The sequence below is a fragment of the Lissotriton helveticus genome, chromosome 3_1 (assembly GCF_964261635.1).
Source record: "Lissotriton helveticus chromosome 3_1, aLisHel1.1, whole genome shotgun sequence".
Classification (NCBI taxonomy): Eukaryota; Metazoa; Chordata; class Amphibia; order Caudata; family Salamandridae; genus Lissotriton; species Lissotriton helveticus.
Genome location: NC_136061.1, coordinates 1,307,054,376 through 1,307,076,139, shown reverse-complemented (window position 1 = coordinate 1,307,076,139; position 21,764 = coordinate 1,307,054,376).

Sequence of the window (21,764 nt, the reverse complement as noted above, 5' to 3'; positions counted from 1 at the left end):
CACTGCTCCCCCTTTGTCTGCAGATGTTATCACCAGGCTTTTGTCCGCTGCAAGCTGTTTAATAGATAACCTTTGTTTCTTTATGGTGTTGTGGAATGTCTGAGTTGATTTGGTTGGTTGTTGCTCTAGTTTGTCATGCTCAGGAAGGATACTCCAATTTGTTCCTGTTTCATGGCCCAATGGATTTGTGTCCTCTTTCTCGTCCTGCCATTCTGAAATCCCTGGCTTGTTCCTAAAAAAAGGCCCACATTGGTTTTGATGGTAATTTACCGGGTGTGTCTCAATTGTGAGAGGGGTTAGTTGCATATGAGGTGGGGTGGGGGCTGTAGAAGAATGGCACTGGGTATGCTTTAGGGCCTTGATGTTGTCCCCAACCCCTTCCTTGACCATGTCTAAAAACCTCCCTTTGTTCCTTCTGCCTCTGAAGGTGCCCTTGGTTCCAGTGCTGAAACCTGAATGGCTAAATCCAGTGTCTGATAGGTCACTATCCAGGGTTTCTTCCTGAAGTAATGTAATTCTCTCCTAATGTATGGGTAGACCCTTTCATGAATTAATTTGCTGGTATCTTTCTTCAGTTTTAGGAGCGTGCTCTGTTTTAGGGATGATTCAAATTAATTCAGAGTCTGGTTTAGTTCTTAAAGTCTTTTCTGAAGTGAGCTGACCAATTGGTAAGTTTTTAATTAAACCTCAATTGTTTGGATTTCGTTTTTTAGATCCTGAGTCAGACGTGTTGCTGTTTTAATGATTAGGATCAACCAATCTTTTTTTAACATTTTATCATGTTTAAAAATAAAGGGCTCATTGGAGGAAAAGAACATGTATGTGCATATTACTCCAAGATGTCCTATGACAGTTAAACGGGCAAGAGAGGAATATAAGGTGGCTATTAAAAATAGGAAGAACGAAGTTTTGACTGACGGTGGGTTAAATTGTCTGATGCAACTAACCAAAAAAATGGTAATATCTTTTGGGCAGCAGCGAGAGAAGTGCGCTCTATGGGTCAGTCACTGACGCCAATTAGCTGCAATATAGCTAGTGACGCTTGGGTGGATCATTTTTCAACTATTTATTCTGCCCCACCACCAAGCAATTCACTTCCTACTCCAGGCAAACCTACTCCTTTAGAGATCAGCATTTCAGAAGTAATTGAAGCAATTAACCAAAGCCTGGGCAATAAGGCGCCAGGCCCTGATGGGCTGCCTATAGACTTAATTAAGTGGAATCCGTTTTTTTTGGGCGCCCCTGCTTCTGAATATTTTTAATAACTTGACGCTGGCAAAGACACCTGCCACATGGGCCACAAGTATATTAGTCCCGATTTTTAAAAAGGGAGACAGATCCCTACCGTGTAATTACCACCCCATCTCCCTAATAGATGACACGCTAAACATTTTAGGTAGAGTTCTCTACAATAAGATTATAGATTGGACAGAAGCTAATAATATTTTAGACCCCTGTCAGCTGGGTTTCAGAGGAAATGTAGGAACCAAAGAACAATGCCTGAACCTGAACCTAATTATTGGTAAATATGCTATCGCCAAAAAAATCCCCAGTCTATCTGGCTTTTATGGATCTGTCCACAGCCTTTAACCTAGTTAATAGGTCAAAGCTTTTGGCTATCCTTTTGGCAGGGAGCCTTGATGAAACTTTGGTGAATTTTCTGGCTTTCTTGCACAGAGACCTTAAGGCCCAAGTAAGACTCGGGATGGGTGGAGAGGTCTCGGGTGTCATTGATATTGGCAGAGGGGTCAGACAAGGATGGGTGTTGGCCCCGTGCTTTTTATCATATATATCAATGGCCTAAATGCATCTTTGAAACTGGCCACCCAAGATGTCCCATATATTAACAAAGACCCCATCCCTGTGCTGCTTTATGCAGACAATGCAGTTCTTATTTGCCGTACAGCTAATTCACTGCGCCTCCTTGTCCAAAATTTTAATAGTTATATGAAAAACTTAGACCTGCGGGTACATTTTAAAAAATCATTCTTAATGAGAAGTGGCCCGGGTAAGCATATTCTACGCACAATTACCATTGATGGCCATAAGATGACATCTGTAAAATCTTTTGTTTATCTGGGATTGGCCTTTGCTGCGAACAGCTCGTGGAGTGAGCATATAGCTCACACCAGAAGCAAGTTCTCAAAGGCCACCAATTCGATTTTAAGTATACCTCGCCCTAAGACCGTAGGTGCACTTTTAGCCGTACAGAAAATCTACAAACTCCAGTGCACCCCGGTGGCTTCATACGGTGCTGAGATCTGGGGAACAGCTAATTGTTTACCTATACAGCAGGAAGAGAATAGGTTTTGCAGGAAACTATTGAACTATTGAATGTCCTTTCAACCACCCAATATGTATGTCACCAAGAGCTTAACATCAATTTTATAACCGATTTTATTCGGGCACGTCCGGCACTTATGTGGATTGCAGTATGGAAGAACGAAGCAGCTTCCTTGACACAGTCAATAATTAAGGACTGCTTATGTTGCGATAAGTGTTTAGATATCCCATGGCTGAGTGGTGTGCTGGGTAGCTTGCGCAGTATAAAGATGGAAAGCATCTTTTGGGACTCCACACTTGCGGCCTCGGTCGCTAAAAAAGAATTGCAGAACACACTGTATACCCTATTTAAGAATGAGTGGGAGATTATAGAGGATAGGAAGACAACTGTGCATAATTATATGGCTATTGAATGGTACAGTCACCCACTAAATACCTGTCTTTACCCATGAGCCGTTGGGAAACTAGTTTTTTGTTTCGTCTGAGAGCCGACACAATTAGATTTTCGCTCTGCTTCCCACTTGGTTATAGCCCAAATTCAAATCTCAACTTGTGCCCTTGTGACGGGTGGAGCCAGCAAACCATTATGCACTTCATATTTTTCTGCAAATACTATACCAAATATTTTAAACAGTTTTTATGCTCTTATTTTAACAAAAAAAGACCAATCTGCTTGGAGGTAGCATATCGATTAATGATAGAATTAGATGACGTTGATCTTATTTTCCATACTAGTACTTTTTTAAAATCTGCAGTAAGGGCGCGAAGATCCATGATGGACCCTTGATATTGCTACATAAAATATTCTCGTAAATGATTTCTTTCTGTATGTACTGATACTCTGTATAGTTCTGCACAAGTCACTTTAGTATCTGTATATTGGATATTTTAATTATTTTTAAACTAAATTTTGGTTATCTACTGTGATGTATTTGTTTTGTGAGCTTTTAAGGGTACTATTGTATCCAAATAAAGTTGGACTGACTGACTGACTGACTGACATGTATGTGTCAATGCTATTTAATCACAACCTGTGTCATATGTATGGATGTTCTATCTGTGCCTTTTTTAAGTAATCTTTTTAAAGTAAACCTCCAATTGATAGCACTAGAAGTGTTTACATAAACTGCGAGAAATATATAAAATGTTACCACATAGGTGATGTGTTTCAAAATCATAAAAGCATTATAATGTGCAACATGGCGAAATGCCATGAAAAACGAATGTATTTTCTTTTCTTTCCATTCACTGTATTTTCACAGATTTTCCAGTAACAAATGCCAGTAGGTGTTGTATATGTACACCTATTTATAGGTTTTCTGTTTTCTACAACAAACAATGATATTTCTAATTTGAGATATACTGGGGTGGTATCAAGGAGCAATAACCCTTGGTCCTGAAGAATAGCCTTGGGGTAGGGCTAGAAACATGTTGACCAACGGAATTCAGGAACATTATTTCCATTGAGTTCCCAATTCTCCATTTTTTAATCACACTGGATAGAGGCACAAAATTAAGTTTAAAACAAATCCTACTAGTCAGGTATTTGTAACTCTCAATTTTATCACAACCACCCAACTGCTATCTGCTATGACTCCCAGCAGTGCCCAGACATAAGAGGGGTGGGTGGATATGACTCCCAGTGTCAGGACTATGATTGCAGTAGTAGGAGCCAGCCGTAGATTTACAACTAAGAGTAGTGGTGTTAAGGTGAAAACGTATTCCGGTTGGAAGAAAAGACACATTATCTCTATGATTATGCTCAAGCAGAGTATTCAGTTATTAAGAGACTCTCCACAAAAGATGGCCGCAGCTGTGGACTCGACACGCATAGGAGCGAGCAGTCTAGTGTCCGAAGCCTCGCGACTTCGGAAACGCTCAATGCGTGCGAGTTCCGTTTGAACTACGCACTTCAACTGACTTCGTGAGAAGACAAGTTGGCTTTCCTTGCGTTCGTTGGTTATTCTGTTTAGACTTCAACTTTCAGTTTTCAGGAACTAAATTCCAGTTTTCAGAGTATTCAGTGGTTGCAAAGGTACATATATATCGCATGCGCAACGTGGGAGTCAACCAGAGAAAATGAAGGTGTCTGCTGCAGGGCCGTAAGGTTTGCTACAGTGTTGCCTGTCAGCGCGTCTTCATTAGGTACCGTTCGATATAATTCTGTGAATCCAGGAAGAGTCAAGTTGCTGTCAGCTAAGTGAAGACAAAGCATACGAACTATCTGGGTTATATTTTCTTATGGTGTTGCGAATTTTATAGAGAAAATACTGAAGGCTCCAGTTTATTCCAGTATGAGAACCCTCCACAATCCTTGTACAGATTATCAATAATAGGTTCACCATTTAATAAGAAGCAATAACGGGTAAGATAGTAATAGCAGCAGCTTGATAGTGCTAGTTTAGCTTAGCTCAACAAAGTAACAATATTTGCCCTTGCAGGTGCTGTGACACAAACGAGAAGTAGTTATTCAGCATACCTACACAACTAATCACCAGAGAGAAGCAATAGGTAAGGTCGAAATGGTAAACACTATGTAGAAGTCGAATAATTGTTAAAAAATCTCATACTTGTGTGTAGTTGTTTATTAGTTTTGTCTCCTATGCAGGAGCTGAGTGCACCCAAACCAGAGAATACGTGGTGCACAGACTAGCAGACTCCAAGACCACGAGGACTACAATTCTCGAGCAAGGCTGCCTCTCTTTTTCACTCCACTTCCCCTTTCCACCCTGCTTCAGTTATTGCCTACTTCAGGCAGTGACTGGGGTGGAGGGGCATTGGGAGCATGGTCGGCTTCAGTGGTTTTGGTGCCAGTGCTTATCTGACAAGTTTGACAGATTGAAGTGCAAACCTTTCCACCTGAGCCGCGATGGCGGAGGGGTTCGATCTTAACACTCTGGCTGGGATCCTTGACGGGTTGCAAAGCCAGTTAACGCAGTCTACTGAAGACAATAGGGCTTTGCGAGAAGAATTAAAAAGGTCCCAACAGGAAACTCATTTAATAAAAAAAAAAATGGAAGAACTCATGACAGGTAGACTTTCTGACTCTGGTCGTAGTTCAGCGGCGGAGGCCGCAACTCAAGTAATCCACTCAGTTGCCCCAGTGGTTCGTTTGGCCAATCCAGAGAGATTTGGGGGTGATCCACATAAGGCGCAAATCTTCCTTACACAGTGCTCATTACATTTTCTCTGTAGGTCAGTGGTTTTTAAGGAAGATCAGGTGAAGGTTGCGTTAATGCTGTCCTACATGAGTGGTGATGCGGCGGCTTGGTCGATGCCCTTTATATCCCGTGACGACCCAGCCTTGTACAATTTTAACCTGTTTAAGAAAGAATTTTTGCGAATTTTTGATAGGAGAACTGCAGAACAGGCCACCGACAACGAGTTACTGGATCTAAAACAAGGCAATCCGGAGTTAATAGCGTACATTGCACAATTTAACAAATTGATCGTAGAAACGGAGTGGCCTGCAAGTAAACGCTCCGCCATATTCTATTGGGGTCTTAAGGATGAGTTAAAGGATGCTCTGGCGCAGATTCCTAAGAGGCCCCAGGAAATTTCAGAGTTGATAGACTTAGTTCTGCAGCTGGAACATCGATTATCTGAAAGAAAGTCTGAGAAGAAAAAAGATTTCCGGACGTTTTACCCGCGATTAGATCGTGTGAAGTCAGACTCTGTTAGGTCAGACCACACGTCCAGTGAGGAACCAATGCAGATTGGATCCATCAGAGGTCCACTCACAAAGGAAGAGAGAGAGAAAAGATATACTAATAATTTGTGTATGTATTGTGGTGTCTCCGGTCATTTCGTCAAAGACTGTGTCAAGAAACCCAAGATCAATGCAGGTTTAAAAGACAAATCCCATCAGTAGGAGGAGTTGCTCTGGTGGGAAAAATTGCATATTCAACTCCGGTCATCCAGCAATTAATTAACACCCTTCAGTCGGCAGCACCACATTTGACGGTGTCCTTCGTAGTAAGGTTTGGAACCAAAGTTGTAAATGGAGTGTCCGTTATGATTGATTCCGGAGCAACCGGCAATTTTTGTGATCTAAAATATGCAAGTGAGATGGGGATTCAAGCCATAAAGAAAAAGTATTGTGAAATGGTTAAGGCTGTAGATGGCACTAATCTCACGTCTGGACCCATAACCGAAGAGACAGAAATGTTGGAGTTAATCGGTCCACAAGAACATCGGGAGTTTCTTAGGTTCAATCTAATAGATGCTCCACAATTTCAGCTAATCCTGGGCTTGCCTTGGTTATCAGAGCACAACCCGAAAATCGATTGGGAAAGAAGAACGATCGAGATGACTTCGGAACATTGTCTGCAGAATTGTTATTAGGATTGCTGTCAGAAAACTCCAGGGTCTCCGGCTTCGGAACTGGCGCAACTAACTAACAGAGTGTGTGTCTTAGATGTTAAGGAAATTCCTGAAGACTACAATGATTTGGCGGGGTTTTTGATAAGATCAATGCTGAAAAACTTCCGCCTCATCGTGAGTATGACTGTAAAATAGATCTGGAAGCTGGAGCCAAACTGCCATGTAGTCGTATTTACGCACTCACAGAAGCAGAAAATCAATACCTTAGAGAATATCTGGACGCCTATTTGAAGAACGGATTTATCCGACCATCTCAATCTCCAGTCTCCTCACCTCTGTTTTTTCGGCCCAAGAAGGATGGAACCTTACGCACCTGCATCGATTATCGAGCTCTGAATTTGGTGACTATCAAGAATCGGTATCTAATACCCCTCATCTCGCAATTGTTGGATCAAGTCAAAGGAGCCAAAATGTATACCAAACTCGACTTAAGAGGAGCGTACCATCTTGTAAGAGTTGCTATGGGGCACAAATGGAAAACCGCATTTCGCACCAAGTATGGCCTCTTTGAGTACCAGGTGATGCCGTTTGGTCTAAGCAACGCCCCTACAGCTTTTCAACATCTGGTCAATGATGTCTTGAGGGAATTTTTGGACAGAGTGGCGGTGGTTTACATCAATTACATTTTGATTTTCTCAGATTGCATAGAAAATCATGTTCAACATGTACGTTCAATCTTACAAAAATTGTGGGAGAACCATTTATATGTGAAACTGGAGAAATGTTCATTCCATGTCGAGCAAGTGGAGTTTTTGGGGTTTATATTGTCGGCAGAAGGTGTGGCAATGGATCCTTCAAAAGTCCAAGCTATTCAGGATTGGTCGTCTCCCCAAAACGTGAAGGAGATGCAAAGCTTCATTGGCTTCGCCAATTTCTACAGAAGGTTTACCCCAGATTTTTCTGCTAAGGTTCATTCAATCACTCAACTGTTGAGGAAAGGGAAAATAATTTTGTGGTCAGAAGAAGCTGAAGAGGCATTTCAATTTCTAAAAAAGGCTTTTGTCTCTGCTCCTATTTTGATGCATCCGGATCCAGATCAGGCGTTCTTTGTTGAGACTGATGCTTCAGATTTTGCTACTGGGGGAATTTTGTCTCAAAGAAATAAAACGACCGGACAACTTCACCCGGTGGCTTTCCGATCCAGGAAATTATCTGAAACCGAATTCAACTATACAATAGCGGATAAAGAATTGCTTGCAGTCAAGGAAGCTTTTCAGGACTGGCGCCACTACTTGTTGGGCGTGAAACATCGAGTAACTGTGTACACGGACCATCGAAATTTGCAATTTTAAAGTCAGCTAAAACTCTTACTCCTCGTCAGCTTAGATGGTCTCTATACTTTTCTGAATTCGATTTTGTGATCACGTTTAAGCCAGGCGTTAAGAACGGGAAAGCGGATGCATTATCCAGAATGAATCAATCAGATGAACCGAGAACTCCTGCTGAGGAACCCATCATTCCGTTGGGAAAAATTGTTGGGGCTATTCATCTGGAAGATTTTGCTAAGGAGATTCGTGAACATTGTCCTATTCAGGAGCTTGAATGATGGGCTGCGGATGATAATCGAAAGACAATCAGGGACGCACTACCATACTTTGAAGAGACTTTATATCTTCCTACTGCAACTTTGCAACAGAAGGCACTTGAAGGGTGTCATGACAATTTGTTGGCTGGACACAAGGGCGTCAAGAAGACCTTGAACTTGTTACAAAGACATTTTTGGTGGCCTAACATGGCTGCTCAGGTAGGGCAGTATGTAGCAACCTGTGAGTTATGTATCAAAAGCAAACCATCTAGACAGGTGCCACAAGGTCTTTTGCAGCCGTTACCCAATGCCCCAGGTCCTTGGCACACGGTGTCCTTGGACTTAATTGTAGACCTTCCACTTAGCCATAGGTATACTGCCATTTTGGTTTTGGTAGATACCTTCTCCAAAATGAGTCACTTTGTTCCTGTAGAATCAGTACCGACTGCTCCGCAGTTGGTCAAACTATTTAATCAACATGTAATTCGATCCAATGGTATTCCGCAGGTGATAATTTCAGACAGAGGGGCTCAGTTTGTGTCCAGATTCTGGAGGAGTTATATGCATAGTTTGGGTGTTGACGTACGATTTTCGACCAGTTTCCATCCTGAGACCGATGGGCAGACTGAACGGGTGAACCAGGAGTTGGAACAGTACTTGAGACTATATTTACTGGAAAAGGAGGGAAGCTGGTCGGATTTGTTGTGGTCGGCTGAATTTGCATATAACAATGCGGTACATGCGTCTACAGGATTTACCCCATTTTACTTGAATTATGGTCGTCATCCTAACGTTATGATGGGTAAATGTGATAACAAGATTCCCACTGTGTCTGATTGGATTTCAGAAGTTCAAAGATCCTATCAAAAGGCTCAAGTTAATTTGTCCAAGGCTAAAATCTCGTACAAGAAACAGGCAGATAAAAAAAGACGAGTGGGAGCCAGTTTCGCAGTGGGGGATCAGGTTTGGTTGTCCACTAAACATTTAAGGCTTAAAGGTAATAGGAAGTTTCAGCCACGGTTCATTGGGCCTTTTAAAGTGATTAAGCTAATAAACCCAGTAGTGGTCAAATTGCAGCTTCCGAAAAAATTGAAGATTCACTCAGCTTTTCACATTTCCTTGCTGAAAAAGAACCCTCCCAATGTAAGACTCAAAAGTAAACCTACACCAGTCAGAGTCGTTTCTGAAGAAGAGTATGAAGTTAGTCAAATTTTAGACTCTAAAATCTCTAGAAATAAACTGTATTATTTGGTGGAGTGGAAGGGTTACGGTCCAGAGGAGAGATTGTGGGAACCCGCCACCAATGTACATGCACACAGATTGACAAACAATTTCCACAAGACTTACCCCTCAAAGCCTCAATTGGGGGGGATACTGTCAGGACTATGATTGCAGTAGTAGGAGCCAGCCGTAGATTTACAACTAAGAGTAGTGGTGTTAAGGTGAAAACGTATTCCCGTTGGAAGAAAAGACACATTATGTCTATGATTATGCTCAAGCAGAGTATTCAGTTATTAAGAGACTCTCCACAAAAGATGGCCGCAGCTGTGGACTCGACACGCATAGGAGCGAGCAGTCTAGTGTCCGAAGTCTCGCGACTTCGGAAACGCTCAATGCGTGCGAGTTCCGTTTGAACTACGCACTTCAACTGACTTTGTGAGGAGACAAGTTGGCTTTCCTTGCGTTCGTTGGTTATTCTGTTTAGACTTCAACTTTCAGTTTTCAGGAACTAAATTCCAGTTTTCGGAGTATTCAGTGGTTGCAAAGGTACCTATATATCGCATGCGCAACGTGGGAGTCAACCAGAGAAAACGAAGGTGTCTGCTGCAGAGCCGTAAGGTTTGCTACAGTGTTCCCAGTCAGCGCGTCTTCATAAGGTACCGTTCGATATAATTCTGTGAATCCAGGAAGAGTCAAGTTGCTGTCAGCTAAGTGAAGACAAAGCATACGAACTATCTGGGTTATATTTTCTTATGGTGTTGCGAACATAGAAAATACTGAAGGCTCCAGTTTATTCCAGTATGAGAACCCTTCACAATCCTTGTACAGATTATCAATAATAGGTTCACCATTTAATAAGAAGCAATAACGGGTAAGATAAAAATAGCAGCAGCTTGATAGTGCTAGTTTAGCTTAGATCAACAAAGTAACAATATTTGCCCTTGCAGGTGCTGTGACACAAATGAGAAGTAGTTATTCAGCATACCTACACAACTAATCACCAGAGAGAAGCAATAGCCAAGGTCGAAATGGTAAACACTATGTAGAAGTCGAATAATTGTTAAAAATCTCATACTTGTGTGTAGTTGTTTATTAGTTTTGTCTCCTATGCAGGAGCTGAGGGCACCCAAACCAGAGAATACGTGGTGCACAGACTAGCAGACTCCAAGACCACGAGGACTACAATTTTCGAGCAAGGCTGTCTCTCTTTTTCACTCCACTTCCCCTTTCCCCCCTGCTTCAGTTTTTTGCCTAGAAGTCTCTTCGGGCGGTGACTGGGGTGGAGGGGCATTGGGAGCATCGTTGGCTACGGTGGTTTTGGTGCCAGTGCTTATCTGACAAGTTTGACACCCAGCTGTGCCCAACATTATGGGGGTGGGTGGATATGACTCACAGAAGTGCCCAACAGTATGGGTGTGGGTGGATATGACTCCCAGCAGTGCCCAGACATAAGAGGGGTGGGTGGATATGACTCCCAGCAGTACCCAGACATAAGAGGGATGGGTGGATATGACACCCAGCAGTGCCCAACTGTATGGGGGTGGGTGAATATGACTCCCAGCAGTACCCAGGCATAAGAGGGTTGGGTGGATATGACTCCAGCAGTGCCCAACAGTATGGGGGTGGGTGGATATGACTCCCAGCAGTGCCCAGACATAAGAGGGGTGGGTATATATGACTCCCAGCAGTGCCCAACAGTATGGGGATGGGTGGATATGACTCCCAGCAGTGCCCAGACATAAGATGGGTGGGTGGATATGACTCCCAGCAGTGCCCAGACATAGGAGGGGTGGGTTGATATGACTCCCAGCAGTGCCCAACAGTATGGGGGTGGGTGAATATGACACTCAGCAGTGCCCAGACATAAGAGGGTTGGGTGGATATGACTCCCAGCAGTGCCCAACAGTATAGGGGTGGGTGGATATGACTCCCAGCAATGCCCAGACATAAGAGGGGTGTGTAGATATGACTCCCAGCAATGCCCAACAGTATGGTGGTGGGTGGATATGACTCCCAGCAGTGCCCAAACATAAGATGGGTGGGTGGATATGACTCCCAGCAGTGCCCAGACATAGGTGTTTTTTTCCTCTCGAGATGGGATCTACATATTTTCACAGACCCTCAGGTGCTAGCAATTTTCCTCCTTAACACTGGGATTTTCATTTCACTTAGTGGTGTGGGTCTTGTGCCCCTGGTTCTTAAGACTGTTTTTTAACTTCTACCTTACTGTCTTCCAGACTATCTATTTTGTTGTATGGCATGATTGTGCATGTATGAACCTTGTCTTGCTCCTTTTTTGTGACCATTTTTTTGGCATTGCTTTGTATGTACTAAATGCCCTTATTGAACTGTCCTTTTCGCCCACAGATATTGTGGTTCTGAAAATTCTGGACTCGTATAATCATTCTGGACTCGAGAATTAAAACTTTGTCGAAACATGACGAATTTGGTATCAAAAGACCGAGAATGACGAGCACACCATGTACAAATATTTTCAGCATATTCGAATAACGATTTCACCTCGAAATCGCTATTTTCGTTCTGAACCCTTGGCTTCCATTTTTTATACAGCAGCCATCTTGTGTGTTGCCCTTTACATAGGCCTTAATCCAGCTGAATTTGATTCCACAAAGACACGTACACCTTAATCGACTTTCCTATGACCTGTGCAAGTTGGAACCATTGCCCCAGGCCGAACTCGTTAGGTCAGTTCCCCTCCCAGTGGCCGAATAAGATAGCATCAAGGCTCAACAAGCTATAAAACCATTTCAGCGCACCCACACCTGCCGTATCTTGCTCGCATCTGTCTCTACTCTTTTTGCTTCACTTGCTTTATGGTGGGGAGGTGCCCGTTTTTATTGGGGGGTCCACCAATATCTGATGAAATGTTGGGCCTTGCCGGGTGATTTGTTGTAGGCAGCACGAAGTGAAATATGGACATGTCATCATGACTCTGCTTTTTCTTTGTATTGAAAATATGTTAATGATTTACTGTAAAACCAAGAATTTCTGCCTGAAGCTTAAAATTCTGTATAAGAAGAGAAGCCTGATTTTGTAAATTCGAGCAGTCTCCTGAGAATATACTTCCCGTGTGTTGTACTTCTAGGACACTTGTTACCTTGGTTGCAGCCAATAAAATCGATCCTTGACTTCACCTAGAAGACTCTGAGTTTCTGTGGTCTGAATTAGGAAGGACTCGAGGTCTCTGGGTGTACCCTGACACCGCTGGGTTGCCGGTTCTTTGCCGGTTCTTAAAAACCCAGTACCTCAGCTGGCGCCCAACGTTTGGGGCGATTCCAGTGGTACCAGTCAGCCAGAGGTTCGTGAGGAGCTTCGTGTGAAAATTCCAGAGGACGGCCAACCACCTCATCGACCCCTGCATGTCGACGTGGTCCGAAGGTCTTTGCTGCGAGGTTCCCCGCTTCCCAACGGCTACAGAGGACTGCTGCCCTGGCTATCGCCCTGATTTGGACCCTTGAAGTTTGGTAGAGCGAAACACTAAGACGAGTCTTCTGGTGACGTCATCGATATCTCAGTTAAGTATAAGTGGAGCGTCTCCCAGTCCTTAGTTGGTCTTAGTCTTGGGTATCCTTTGGGATAATTGTTGGTACTTGCAAGCACCAAAACCGAAGGACTCGTGTATTCACGAGAAATATCGTAATCGATAATCCTTTGAAGTTTGGAACTAGACTAGAGAGCGAAGATCCCTAGTCTTAGACTTATAAATTTGTTTTGTCTTGGTTGTAATAATAGGGACTCCCGATTGGAGGACTCATGTCCGGTTCCTCCGGTTGGAACTCCAACTTACGAGTTATATGTCAAACATGGGGTAGGCCCCATCACATACAATGAAGTGTGGATCAAATACACCAGAAAAGATGGTGTTTTAAAATGGCCCCAATATGGTAGCTTCGATACCGAAATCTTAGATAACCTTGAAGTTAAACTGTTCAAAAAGAAAGCCAGGCCGGCGATGTTCGACTCCTTCCGCCTATGGCGTAAGGAGGCCAAACAGAAGGAAATCAAATTAGCTAAGAAAAATAAGAGAGAAGGGGGACTTTCAGTAATGCAAGCTGCTATGCAGTTTAAAGACAATGAAGAAGAGCAGATGAGTGAGCAGTTGCACAGGCAACGTAAAATGGCAATGGATAAATGCTATCCAGTTTTGCCGTCTCTTCAGCAAGAGGCAGCAAAAGAGCGTGAAAAAGATCCATTAATGTCGCATTTATTAAATTCGCCACCCCCCTATGCGCAAAGTGCCACCGCACCCCCGCAACCTTTAGTTGTGCAACCTACACCTCCTGTTCCTCCGCAGCACCCACCAGCTGTTCTTCAGCTGACTCCTGTCCCTACGGTGCAGCCTCCTCCAGGCCCACCGACCACATCTGCTTCACCTGTGCTTTCTACGATTTTGCCTAGTATACTTTCTACTTCTCCTAATGCTCCCTCTACGATTTTGCCCAGTGCTCCTTCTGTTTCTCCTGATGCCTCCTCTGCTATTATCTCTGCCCCTGCCTTGTCTCACCCCGTTTTTCCACCCGTTCTTCCTGCAGTTTCACCTTCCATTCGGCAGAAAATGGCCAGCACTGTCACTAACCTTTTCTCACCTCTTTTCGGGTCGCCTATTACGACCCCTAACATGGGACGCAGACAGTTGCGAAGTCGACTGCCTGACTATCAAGAGAGAGACTCACTGAATCGTTTAGCACGGAAATGGGTTATGGATACTGTAAAGTATGATGTAGAGTCTGTCATGGAAGTCTTCCATCAATGGGAAGCACCGACGCAGAGATATGTTTTTGAACAGATGTGCGTTTTCCTTTGTGAGGATTTGGAAGACAATGATCTGGAATGCAACCAGCAAGAGTTGTGTCGTGTGCGGTTCAAGTTTGGAGAGGGCATGATTGTAGGTCCCGATGTGGAGAACGCGGTTGAAATATTGTTATCATATCGGAGTAAGGGGAGCAGTTCTGGGTCACAATCTGAGCCTGGTGCATCTAGTAGGAAAAAGGCGCGACAATACCCGATGAGAGAAGTTCCCCCACAATGGAGAGAGGGCGACACAACTGTTAACCCACCTATTCTGCCACACTTTCAGCGTGTATGGGTACATGTCCCATGGAAGCGAGCTGAAGTTTTAGCACTCAAACAGACATTACCTGATCCGCATAAAAATCCTGCAGGGTATTACAAAGAGTTGTCACAAACTGCTGGGTCATGTATAATGAATTTAGCCGATATCGATATGTTATTTGGGAATGTTGTTCCACAGCCTTTATGGGGTAAAATTCGTCATACAGATCATGATCAGGAGTTAGGTGACTCATGGGCTAATATTGCTGCTGCAGATGCCCGACAAGTTGGTGGTGCTAAGCCTGAGCCTTTGATAGCAGAACTCCCTGGTAAAATAGTTGATTACATGAAAACGATAATGCCTGCAATACGTGTGAATTGGGATAAGTTGTCTGCATGCAAGCAGAAGAAAGAAGAAACTGTCTCAGATTTCTTCACCAGGTTTGAAGAAACATTTGTCGACCACAGCGGTCAAGATATGACCACAGAAGGTGGTCAGAGATTGTTTGTCGATAAATTCGTGCACAATCTGCTTCCAGAATTGTGTAAAAAGTTAAAGGATTCAGAAAGTTCTTGGGCAGTCTCATCTTCAGCGCAGATATTAGCTACTGCACAATATTACGAAAATAGAGACAAGGATGAGAAAGATAGAGCAGAAAAGAAGACTAAGGAGTTGAAAACGAAGGTTTTGTTACAGCAAGCATATCCGCCACGTGGTGGTGGTAATCAAAATAATAGTGGCCAGAATTACTACCAGAATAATTTTCAGCAGCCTCAACAGTATCAGAGGAACTCACAAAGAGTCGAGTACACTCAGTCACGTGTCCCTGTAGGCCCCAACCAGTGTTCATATTGCAAGGAAGAGGGTCATTTCAAGTACAGTTGTCCTATTTTGTTACAGCGCGCAAATGGTGCTTCTAGTGTAAGAGGTCGTGGTGTTCCACAAGCGCCTAGAGGTAGAGGACGTGGAAACGTCCCCCAGAACACACGTCCCCTTCCACCACAAAATTCTATGAATAGGTTCGATCAGCAGAACAACGCATCTGACAGGACAGCTCAATACTATGTTGATGATTACTATACAGAAGATGAGTATTTGGAGGGTAATGCTTGCTAGGACAGCCATAGACAAAGAGAGGGAGTTGTTTCAGTTCCAGTAGATCAGACTGGACCATACGTTGAGGTGATTACATCAGGTGTGTCAGAACCTTTTCTGTTGGATACTGGTGCTACAAAGAGTTCTATTATGCACTCCAAACTCCCTGGCGCACCTTTGTCTGGCGAAATGAACGTTTCTGTAGGCTTTTCTGGCGCCCCAGTTAGAAATACGATTTCTGACCCTTTGTCTCTTTCTGTTGGTCCTTGTGATTTCGAAGCACCCCTCATTCTGACAACAGGTTGTGGCGAGAACTTGCTAGGATTAGATTTGTTAAAAAGATTGCATGCGACTTTGTACTGTTCTCCTTCAGGAGTACAACTTACTTTAGGTAGGAAAGTGGTTTCTCCCATGTATTTGTCTAGGGATAAACTTCCAGCAGAGTTGTCGTTTCTTCCAGATATCCTTTGGGCCGCTGGTCCTAATGATGTGGGTCTTTTAGAAATACCACCATATGTTGTAACATTGAAAGCCAATGTTCAAATGCCACGAATTCCCCAATATAGGATATCTAGTGAGGGTGAAAAAGCTTTGCTAGCGATCGTTTACGAATTGATTGAAAAGGATGTGATTGAAGAAACACGAGGCAACGTTTGCAATAGTCCTGTTCTGCCTGTTTTAAAACGAACTGATCCCTCTCAGCCACCTGTGTACTGATTCGTGATTGATCTTAGAGAGGTGAATAAAATAGTTGTGCCACAATTCCTAGTCGTCCCCGACATTACCACATTATTGACTATGATTCCAGCTTCCGTCTCTTGGTTTTCGGTGATTGACCTGAAGAATGCTTTCTTCAGCATCCCGATTGCTGAGGAGAGCAGGGATATTTTTTCCTTCAGTTTAGGAGGTCGCAGCTTCCGCTTTAAACGCGCTCCTCAGGGCTACTGTGAAAGTCCATCAATATACAGTCAAGCTCTAAAAACACAGCTTGATACGATTGTTTTACCTAAAGGTGCTACTCTTGTACAGTATGTGGATGATTTGCTCATTGCTGCAGACACTGAGGAAATTTGTAAAAAAGGTCACGCTGTAATTATTGCGTCATCTGTGTGATTTTCATCACAAGGTGTCACTTTCCAAACTGCAATATTGCCGACAAGAAGTGACCTACTTAGGTCACCTCTTATCGAAGGAGGGAAGGAAACTGACCCCAGAAAGAATTCAGGCAATAGCGAAATTAAGTGTGCCAAGAACACAGAGAGAAGTGCGTGCTTTCTTGGGCATTACATCGTACTGTAGACAGTGGATTCCAAATTTTTCGTTATTAGCCAAACCCTTGGTGGCATTGACGTGTAAAAATACACCCAATCCCATTCTTTGGTCTGAAGAGTGTCAGAAATGTTTTCTCGAATTACTCACAGCATTATGTTCGGCTCCTGTGTTAGGTACCCCCAACTACAGTAAGCCTTTCACATTGTATGTCCACGAGAAAGAGGGCTGTGCATTGTCAGTGTTGACTCAGTTGTTTGGAGGTAGGCAGCGTCCATGTGCCTATTTTTCGTCGACTTTGGATCTGGTAGCTAGAGCATTGCCAAGTTGTTTAAGAGCCACAGCAGCAGCAGCTGTTTCTATTCGACAGTCTGCTGGTCTAGTAATGAATAATACACTAGTCGTGATGGTCCCACATGCAGTAGACACGTTGTTAAATAGAACCAAGACACAGCACTTAACTAGTGCTCGATTGTCAAGTTACGAATTAACATTGTTAGCGAGTCATGTGCACATAAAAAGGTGCAGTCTTTAAACCTAGCCACATTGTTGCCAATTAGAGAGGAATCAGGTGTTTCAGAACAGCACGACTGTTTTCTTAGAACAGAGGAAGAGACGAAAGGGAGAGTAGATCTATCCGATACTCCTCTTGCTGAATGTGATGGCACATTGTGGGTGGATGGTTCATGCTTCAAGCTCCCGAATGGTGACACGACTGCAGCATATGCTGTCACGACTTTGCATACAATTGTTGAAGCTGCACGTGTCCCACATAATTCAGCTCAAGCAGCAGAATTAATTGCACTTACAAGAGCATGTGTGTTGTCTAAAGGAATGAAAGTGACTATCTACACTGATAGTCAGTATGCATTTGGAGTGGCTCACAGTTTTGGACGATTGTGGAGAGAACGTGGGTTCCTGACTTCGCATGGAGCTAAGATTCAGCATGGTCAGTTGGTGAATGAGCTTCTTGAATCACTGACCTTGCCTCTGAAAATGTAGTGCTCACAAGAAGGTGACTGATGATGTTGGTCGTGGAAATGCATTTGCTGATGAGATCGCGAAAGAAACGGCAAGGAATGTAATGAGTCGAATGTATGTTGCAGGCCCTGCAAGATGGACTGGTGAGGTTGGAATGTGTGAAGACACGATAGAGAGTGTGAAGTCCATTCAAGCTGAGGCCACAGAGAAAGAGTTGAGCACGTGGGGAGAAAGTACGGGTAGGATGGATGCAAATGGTTGCTGGATTGAATTATCAGAGCATCAGAGACGGTTGTTACCTGATGCATATGTGCTTGCAGTGGTTACGATGGCTCATGAAATGGCTCATATCAGCGCCAAAGGGATTTGCAAGTTGTTGGCTCCGGTATGGCAAAATTCAGGGATTCCCAAGTGTGCAGAGAATGTGGTTAAGAATTGCATGGTATGTTTGAAACACAATCCTGGTAGGGGAACCCCAACTCCAGCTGGTCATTTTGCACCTCCTACGTATCCGTTCGAGGTTTTGCAGCTAGATTTCATCCACATGGAGAGGTGCAACAACTTAAAATACGTACTCGTTGTTGTTTGTGCCTTCTCAAGATGGGTAGAATACAATCCCCTAAAAGACAATACTGCCTTATCCACAGCAAAAGCCCTTGTGAAAGAGTACTTCCCCAGGTTTGGAATGCCTAGAATGGTCTGGTCTGATAATGGAAGTGAATTTGTGGGTCGTGTGAGGAAGAGAGTGTGTGAAGGGCTAGGTATTCGGCAGAAGTTCCACGCTGCAAATCACCCCCAATCAGCTGGATTAGTAGAATGCTACAACGGCACTTTAAAACTTAAACTGGCCAAAATCCAAGTGAGCACAGGTCTTAAATGGCCTGATGCTCTACCCTTAGCACTCCTGTCCACCAGAATGACTGTGCATTCACGAGTAAAACTTAGCCCTTATGAGATCATTTTTGGCCGGCCAGCCAACATATGGGGAGTGCCTAGACCCACTAAGTTCAGCGAGCTTTAACACCCTGTTTTGCTTGATTATCTATATGAATTGACGGCTAAATTGCGTGTTTTGCATCAACAGGTTCACGGCACCCTGCCTCCGGTCTCTGAGACTCCGGGACATCAGATAGACCCTGGATCCTGGGTCTTGGTCAAGAATTTTCAGAGAACTAAAAACGACCAGCCCAGGTGGACCGGACCGCACTTCGTCCTTCTTTCCATGAGATCGGCTGTTCGAGTGGAGGGGAAGGCCAACTGGATCCACGGGATCCACTGCAAGAGAATCCCTTCACCTCTGCCATATGACCAGTGGGTCCAGAAGGGTGTCGCTGACCCAGAACCTAAAACAGTGCCACATGCCATCCTTTTTAATGATGCACATGTAAAAGGAACTGACTCTGAACGAGAAAATGAAAACATTTTGCACAAGGCTGTGCCACCATCCAAGCGATTGAACACTACAGAACCTGAACTCTTGTTCCAGGATCAAACAGTACCTGGAAGACAACGGTATAATTTGAGACCAAGAAAAACTAACTAATAAAAACTATTTCTTTTGCAATTTGAGACCAAGACCCATGGACTAATAAAATATTCTCTTTCCTTCCAAACCTTTTTTGAAAGTGCAGCTCTCCCATCCGAGAAACTTGCTTATTTTTGCTTTTCGAACCGCCATCCGGGTTCCGCTGCTAGGGCCGCGGTTGCTTAAAGTCTTTGGGGTGCAGCTGACGACGTTAGATCGACAGTTCTGGTCGGTCCAAGGGAGTTGCCCTAGACTGACAGAAGCATCCCTTAGCAGAGTCAACCTCCCACCGCGGGCTCTATCATCTGCCATGATAGAGCCTATACATGGTTGCCCCCTGACTTTTCGGGCTCATGTTTTGTTTAGTTCCTGTTGCCCCCCACCTACACAGCAGCGGCAGATTACCACAGGACAAGGATAGTTAGAGGTGTCTTGAGTAAAGAAGACACCGCAGGTCAAGAATTTGGGGACTTTGCAAAGGGTTTTCTGCCGTTCTGGGGATCCATGGCTAACAGCAGAAACATAAGGCAATTGACAAGGGTAGTTGAATCCACCGTGATTGAAACTGCTGGTGCCCTTAGTAACTTGACTGCTGAGCTCCAGTCGGATCGACTTATGACCCCTCAGAACAGGGTCGCTCTAGATGTCATACTTGCAGACCGAGGTGGGGTATGCAGATTGATCCAATCAAGTTGCTGTGTTTTCATCCAAGATAACGCTCCAACGGTGTACCAAGCCATCTCCAAACTACATAACATTTCCGAATCTATTCATGTGGATAAAGGAGATTGGTCATTAATGGGATGGTTCTGGGTACTGATATCCGCCTGGGGATGGAAAATTCTGATGGTCATTGGGATGGTCTTAGCCATTCTTTTCCTGTTCTGTCTATGCATGCAGTGTGCTCCTGCAATATGTGGCCTTTGTGTCACATCATGTGTAAGGAAGCCTGTATCAAGAGATGAAGTGAGTACTAGAATGATGTTAGAGCAACATCTCAATGACTTTAGGAATATAGATCTGGACTCAGATTAGCAAGAGGATAGATTAATTGCCTATGTAAGGGCAAAAGGAGGGTTTGTGGTTCTGAAAATTCTGGACTCGTATAATCATTCTGGACTCGAGAATTAAAACTTCGTCGAAACATGACGAATTTGGTATCAAAAGACCGAGAATGACGAGCACACCATGTACAAATATTTTCAGCATATTCGAATAACGATTTCACCTCGAAATCGTTATTTTCGTTCTGAACCCTTGGCTTCCATTTTTTATACAGCAGCCATCTTGTGTGTTGCCCTTTACATAGGCCTTAATCCAGCTGAATTTGATTCCACAAAGACACGTACACCTTAATCGACTTTCCTATGACCTGTGCAAGTTGGAACCATTGCCCCAGGCCGAACTCGTTAGGTCAGTTCCCCTCCCAGTGGCCGAATAAGATAGCATCAAGGCTCAACAAGCCATAAAACCATTTCAGCGCACCCACACCTGCCGTATCTTGCTCGCATCTGTCTCTACTCTTTTTGCTTCACTTGCTTTATGGTGGGGAGGTGCCCGTTTTTATTGGGGGGTCCACCAATATCTGATGAAATGTTGGGCCTTGCCGGGTGATTTGTTGTAGGCAGCACGAAGTGAAATATGGACATGTCATCATGACTCTGCTTTTTCTTTGTATTGAAAATATGTTAATGATTTACTGTAAAACCAAGAATTTCTGCCTGAAGCTTAAAATTCTGTATAAGAAGAGAAGCCTGATTTTGTAAATTCGAGCAGTCTCCTGAGAATATACTTCCCGTGTGTTGTACTTCTAGGACACTTGTTACCTTGGTTGCAGCCAATAAAATCGATCCTTGACTTCACCTAGAAGACTCTGAGTTTCTGTGGTCTGAATCAGGAAGGACTCGAGGTCTCTGGGTGTACCCTGACACCGCTGGGTTGCCGGTTCTTTGCCGGTTCTTAAAAACCCAGTACCTAAATATGCTTCTCCTGCCCTTATGCACTATTGTTACTTGCTCTACATCGTGCCGTCATAGGATCTCTATTGAGACCTGAACAACTTGTGCTTTTGATGATATGCGCCCTGATGAAGGAATTTCCCATATTGGCACTGTTCCGAAACGCGTGTCTGCGCTTTTCTGTGTTTGCCTGATTACATGTGGTAGCTGATTGAGTTGGGTATGACTGTTTACGGTTTGGGAATGAGTCAGTGTTTGATAGAATGAGTGAGTGATTTGTGTGCCAATTTTTATTGTTCTTTGTGTCCCTGGGCTGATGTTGTACCATTCTTTGATTCTTATTTATGAAATAATGTATGTCTTACTGTGCTATTTAAAATGTGTTATATTTTTCTATGAAAATAAATAAGTGAATAAATAACTTGAGAATCTCGAGCTGTTCTGTGGGCG